The sequence below is a fragment of the Hyperolius riggenbachi genome, chromosome 12 (genome assembly GCF_040937935.1).
Source record: "Hyperolius riggenbachi isolate aHypRig1 chromosome 12, aHypRig1.pri, whole genome shotgun sequence".
Lineage (NCBI taxonomy): Eukaryota > Metazoa > Chordata > Amphibia > Anura > Hyperoliidae > Hyperolius > Hyperolius riggenbachi.
This window is the reverse complement of record NC_090657.1, coordinates 14425574-14432278: the sequence shown is the minus strand read 5'-3', so window position 1 is coordinate 14432278 and position 6705 is coordinate 14425574.

The following is a 6705-nucleotide window of genomic DNA, read 5'->3' as shown; positions in this document are numbered from 1 at the left end:
AAGAAGGACCAGCAACTGCCACTGAGGCAGAAGTAGTAGAGGGTAAAATAGACTCTTTACATTTCTCTAAAGTATCATTCATATCCCTTTTAACTGATTTCATAATGTTTTTTAAAAATAGAGGACGGCTCAGAAGCAATCACTGCATCTATACATGCCTGACACAAAGTTTTTGCATAACTAGATGACAGTTTAGTAAAGCATTGGCAACATTTCTTAGACCTTTGTCGCCCTGCTGAACCTGCACTAGATCCAGACTCCACTCTAGCCTGAAAAATATGACAACATGATAGAGGGTTGATTAGGATCCAATTAATCATGTACAAACATAAAAAGTAAGCAGGGATCAAAGACCCCCACTCACCCCACCATCAGAGTGTGCGTGACCAGCGGCTGCACTGGATGAAGACGACGCCGTAGATCCATCCAGGGCTGTGGAGGCAGCAGCCGGGTTAGCAGAAGACTCCTGCATAATGCGGCCACCTCCACACGCCAGGCGTTTCTTTTAACCTCCTCGCCGGAGGTCGCCGCTCAGGCCCTGCTGGGCCGATTTTTACAAAATAAAAAGCAGCACACGCAGTCGGCACTTTGCCAGCCGCGTGTGCTGCCTGATCGCCGCCGCCCGAGCCCTGCGCAGCCGGAACCAAAGTTCGGGCCAGCGCTAAGGGCTGGATCGGAGGCGGCTGACGTCAGGACGTCGGCTGACGTCACTCCGCTCGTCGCTATGGTGACGATGTAAGCAAAACAAGGAAGGCTGCTCATTGCGGCCTTCCTTGTTTATTCTGGGCGCCGGAGGCGATCGAAAGAACGCCTCCGGAGCGCCCTCTAGTGGGCTTTCATGCAGCCAACTTTCAGTTGGCTGCATGAAAGTTTTTTTTTTATTTAAAAAAAAACCCTCCCGCAGCCGCCCTGGCGATCTTAATAGAACGCCAGGGAGGTTAAATGCTCCACGCCGTCCCGCAATGCAACTTCCGGCCCGCCTCCTATGATGACTTCCGGAACTGACGTCACCGCCAGATATCGTCATAACTCCCAGAACTGCCCTGCGCAGGAGGAAGGCGGCAGCCGGACAGCCCAATCCCACCCGTGGGCGTCCAGGCGTAATGGCGGCACCGGCAGCAGCCACCTCGCGTCCTGCGACCGACTCCAGCCACAAGGTACTGTACTCCATGACCCTCTCACCCTCCGGCGAGGCCATAAAAATAATAAAATGGGAGCTGCACTTTCTTCTGTATTTCCGGACAGAAACACAAATGAAGTCTTCTGTTTTGAGCGGGTCACTAGGAGGTGCTTCACTCCTCTTCTCCCGGTGTTTCGGTCTCTTACTTTTTATACACTGAGGTTGGAGGGGGGCGGGAGCTTTTTATACTTTCTTTTTTGTGTGTTTCCTCAGAGCATGGGCGGAGCCATTACTCAAAGGGTATCCCAGCTGATGGACATGAGAAAGACAGAACGTGACACACGACAGGTAATATATAAACACACACTTACAGCACATTTATACATTAGTGGAACAGTGGCAGGTTCGGACGATTCCTGAGAGATTTCATGCTCAAATCGATCGGAAATCAGCCTGTGGTGTATGAGCAGCGGACAGATCTCTCCAATCAGATTCAATTAAGAGGAGATTTGTCTCTTGGTCGAATCTGCCCATCATTGCTAGGTGTATGGCTACCTTAAAGTGTACCTTAACCCTGGGAGGGGGGAGTTTCACTTACCGGGGTCTTCCCCAAGCCCCCTGCAGCCGTCCTGTGCCATCGTAGCTCCTCGAGTGCCCACCGGTTCCCCTGCCACAGCTCAGTTTAGTTTTCAGCTGACAGTGGGCCTCTGCCAATGCGTCTTCTTCGCCTTCCCCGCTGTCAAGCGCATGACACGCTTGACGGCAGGACAGCCGAAAACTAAGACACGGCAGGGGAACCGGAGGGCACTCAGGGAGCTGCGAGGGCACAGGACGGCTGCAGGGGGCTTGGGGAAGCCACAGGTGATTTTTTTTTCCCCACAGGATTAAAGGATACCTGAACTGACATGTGATAGACATGTGTATGTACAGTGCCTAGCACACAAATAACTATGCTGTGTTCCTTTTTTTTCTTTCTCTGCCTGAAAGAGTTAAATATCAGGTATGTAAGTGGCTGACTCAGTCCTGACTCAGACAGGAAGTGACTACAGTGTGACCCTCACTGATTACAACTATAAAACATTTTCCCAGAGGAAAATGGTTACTGAGAGCAGGAAAGAGAAGGATCAATTGGTAATAGAGTTTAGCAGGGCTGTGGCTACACAGCCCTGGATTTTAGCTCTGGCATACTTCAATGAATGTGTCGTTGAGCAAAAACAAAACAGTCGAAATGTAAAAAGTAGATTTAAATAAAATAAACCTGTGGAATATCTTAAAAAGCCATTTTTAGGAGAAGGAAGATAGATACAATCGTTTATTTCATTAGTTTATTTCCGCTTTGGGTGTCCTTTAACCACTTGAGGACCCAGCCTTTACCCCCCCCCCCCATTAAGGACCAGCGTGGTTTTTTATGATCTGTGCTGGGTGGGCTCTGCAGCCCCCAGCACAGATCAGGTTACATGCAGAGCGATCAGATCAACCCCCTTTTTCCCCCCATGGGGATGATGTGCAGGGGGGGTCTGATCGCTCCGGTCTGCCTGGGTGTTGCGGGGGGGGGCACCTCAAAGCCCCCCTCCCTCTCACCCCTGGTGATCGGGGCTGCACAGGACGCTATCCATCCTGTGCAGGCTGTCCTCTGTCACATGGCGGCGATCCCAGGCCGCTGATTGGCCGGGGATCGCCGATCTGCCTTACGGTGCTGCTGTAGCAGCAGCGCCGTTCAATGTAAACAAAGGAGACAAACGTCTCCTGCGTTTACATTTAGTCTGCGAGCCGCGATAAGCGGCTCGCAGGCTATTCATGGAGACCCGCTCCGTGATCTAACAGGAAACGGCCGCTCTTGATTAATTAGGGAGGCACCTGGCAACGCAGATGTGCGTCGCTAGTCCTCCAGCTACCACTTTGCAGCCGCACGGTATGAGTGTGCAGTCGGCAAGTGGTTAAGGTTCACTTTAAGTCGTAGTGTCAGCAGCAGGGATGTCCAATGAGAAGCAAATTTGCATCAACTTAGTCAATCTACAAATACAATTTTTATGCTAAATTTATGGAAACAGATTTAATATTGACCAAATGCTGAAGCTGCAGTTCAATTAGTCTATTTTTAAGCTCAATACATTTCCATAAACATTTGCATCAGCTCAATTATTTGTATATCTAGTAAGGCTCGCCACACACCGTACAACCTTGGTTGTTCAATCTTACCACGTTCATGTAGTATAAAAGCAGATCAAAACAATCCTTTCAAAGTATGAACCTGTTGGCCCTGATACTACATATACAATAGCAAGAAAAAGTATGTGAACCCTTTGGCATGATATAGATTTCTGCACAAATTTGTCATAAAATGTGATCTGATCTTCATCTAAGTCACAACAATAGACAATCCGTCTGCTTAAAGGGACAATGTCCAAGCTGCAAAAAAAAAACCTACTTAGGGCTTCCTCCAGCCCCTATGACCCTCGCCGCAGCTCCGCTCACAAGTCCCCGACAGTGCAGAGGCCGACCTCTCTGCGTCTGCGCAGTACACTCCTTGCCACACTACATGCGAGTGATTAACAATGGCACTCCTGCAGGCACAGTGGAGGGCGACCTGGCGAGGCCTCTGCAGTGTCAGGGACTGGAAGCCAGCAGCTGAGAGTGTAACTGCGGTGAGGGACATAGTGGCTGGAGGGGTTTGTTACAGCTGCCCTGCTCTATAAAAAAAAAAAAAAACACCAGTATTGGGTTTGCTTTTGCCAAGGAGCATTGCCTGATGTGAATGATGCCTCGCACAAAGCAGCTCTCAGAAGACCAATAAGAATTGTTGACTTGCATAAAGCTGGAAAAGGTTATAAAAATATCTCCAAAAGCCCTGCAGTTCATCAGTTCATGGCAAGACAAATGGTCTATAAATGGAGATATGGCTGCTACTCTCCCTTGGAGTGGCCATCCTATAAAGATGACCGCAAGAGCACAGTGCAGAATGCTCAATGAGGTGAAGAAGAATCCTAGAGTGTCAGCTAAAGGCTTACAAAAGTCTCTGGCATATGTTAACATCCATGTTAGCGAATTTATGATGCATATAACAACAAGAATTGAGTTCATGGGAGGATACCACAGAGGAAGCCACTGCTGTCCAAAGAAAACATAGCTGCACATTTAAAGCTTGCAAAAGAGCACCTGGATGTTCCACAGCAGTACTGGTAAAATATTCTGTGGACAGATGAAACCAAAGTTGAGTTGTTTGGAAGAAAAACATCACCATGTGTAGAGAGAAAGAGGCACAGTACACCAACATCAAAAATTCATCCCAACTGTGAAGTATGGTGGTGGGGAATGATGGTTCGGGGCTGCTTTGCTGCATCAGGGCCTGGACAGATTGCAATCATTGAAGGAAAAATGAATTAGAAAGTTTATTAAGACAATTTGGAGGAGAACGCAAGGCCATCTTGTCCACCACCTGAAGCTCAGCAGAAGATGGGTGTTCCAACAGGACAATGACCCAAAGCATAGAAGTAAATCAACAGAATGGCTGAAACAGAAGAAAATACACCTACTGGAGTGGCCCAGTCAGAGTCCGGACCTTAACCCGATTGAGATGCTGCGACTTGACCTCAAGAAAGTGATTTAAACCAGACATCCCAGAATATTGCTGAACTGAAAAAGTTCTGTAAAGAGGAATAATCAAGAATTACTCCTGACCGTTGTCACGTCTGATCTGCAACTACAGGAAACGTTTGGTTGCAGTTATTAGAGCCAATACTTTTGCCACCAGAATGTTTACATGGTTTGTTTAATAAACACATGGAAACATTATTTGTGTGGTATTAGTTTAAGCAGACTGGGCTTGTTAATGGTTGTGACGGATTTCTGCACAAATTGGGCATAAAATGTAATCTGATCGTTATCTAATTCCAAAGGGTTCACATACTTTTTCTTGCTACTGTATTTGATAAATCTGTACAACCAAGATTGTATAGTGTGTATTGATCATTAGTCAGCAGGGTAGGCGCAGGTACACTTCCATCATGTCACATAGGCTTCAAAAAAAGTGTGGAAAAATAAATATTTGCATTGTTAGACTGCTGCAGCACCACTTGGGTACCATTGTTCAGGCTATGGCTTTCACTTTACTGAAACCTTTTGGGATGCTGGATGCAGCTACCATGTGGCTTTACCCAGGCCAGTAGTGGTCTATCAGCCTATGGCAGTGGTTCTCACACATTTCCATGGGAGGACACACTTGGTGATATACAAAGAAAATTCAAGGCACCCCTTGGTAGACAGGAGGCTGAAGGTGGTAAATTCACCAGGCATCCCCCTCCCCAGTATAGTCATATATGCTTCCAGTATTAGGCAGCCTCCTCCCCAGTTTAGTCAAATCCAGTAGACCCCCACCCTCCTTGTAGGTCACCATATCCCAGAAACACCTTTGCAAAGCACCAAATCCCAGACACCCTTTTGTAGATCACTAAATACCAGAGATACTTGTAGCGCGCTAAATCCCAAAGACCCTCTTGTAGAGCGCCAAATCCTAGAAACCCTCTTGTAGAGCACAAATTCCCAGAGACCCTCTTGTAAAGCGCCAATTCCCAGAGACCCTGTTGTAAAGCGCCAATTCCCAGAGACCCTCTTGTAGATCACTAAATCCCAGAGACCCTCTTGTAGAGCGCCAATTCTCAAAGACCCTCTTGTAGATCACTAAATCCCAGAGACCCTCTTGTAGATCACTAAATCCCAGAGACCCTCTTGTAGATCACTAAATCCCAGAGACCCTCTTGTAGATCACTAAATCCCAGAGACCCTCTTGTAGATCACTAAATCCCAGAGACCCTCTTGTAGATCACTAAATCCCAGAGACCCTCTTGTAGAGCGCCAATTCTTAAAGACTCTCTTGTAAAGCGCCAATTCCCAGAGACCCTCTTGTAAAGCGCCAATTCCCAGAGACCCTCTTGTAGATCACTAAATCCCAGAGACCCTCTTGTAGAGCTGCAAATCCCAGAGACCCTCTTGTAGAGCTGCAAATCCCAGAGACCCTCTTGTAGAGCTGCAAATCCCAGAGACCCTCTTGTAGAGCTGCAAATCCCAGAGACCCTCTTGTAGAGCTGCAAATCCCAGAGACCCTCTTGTAGAGCTGCAAATCCCAGAGACCCTCTTGTAGAGCTGCAAATCCCAGAGACCCTCTTGTAGAGCTGCAAATCCCAGAGACCCTCTTGTAGAGCTGCAAATCCCAGAGACCCTCTTGTAGAGCTGCAAATCCCAGAGACCCTCTTGTAGAGCTGCAAATCCCAGAGACCCTCTTGTAGAGCTGCAAATCCCAGAGACCCTCTTGTAGAGCTGCAAATCCCAGAGACCCTCTTGTAGAGCTGCAAATCCCAGAGACCCTCTTGTAGAGCTGCAAATCCCAGAGACCCTCTTGTAGAGCTGCAAATCCCAGAGACCCTCTTGTAGAGTTACAAATCCCAGAGACCCTCTTGTAGAACTGCAAATCCCAGAGACCCTCTAGTAGAGTTGCAAATCCCAGAGACCCTCTTGTAGAGCTGCAAATCCCAGAGACCCTCCTGCAGATCACTAAATCCCAGAAACCCTCTCGAACAGCGCCAAATCCC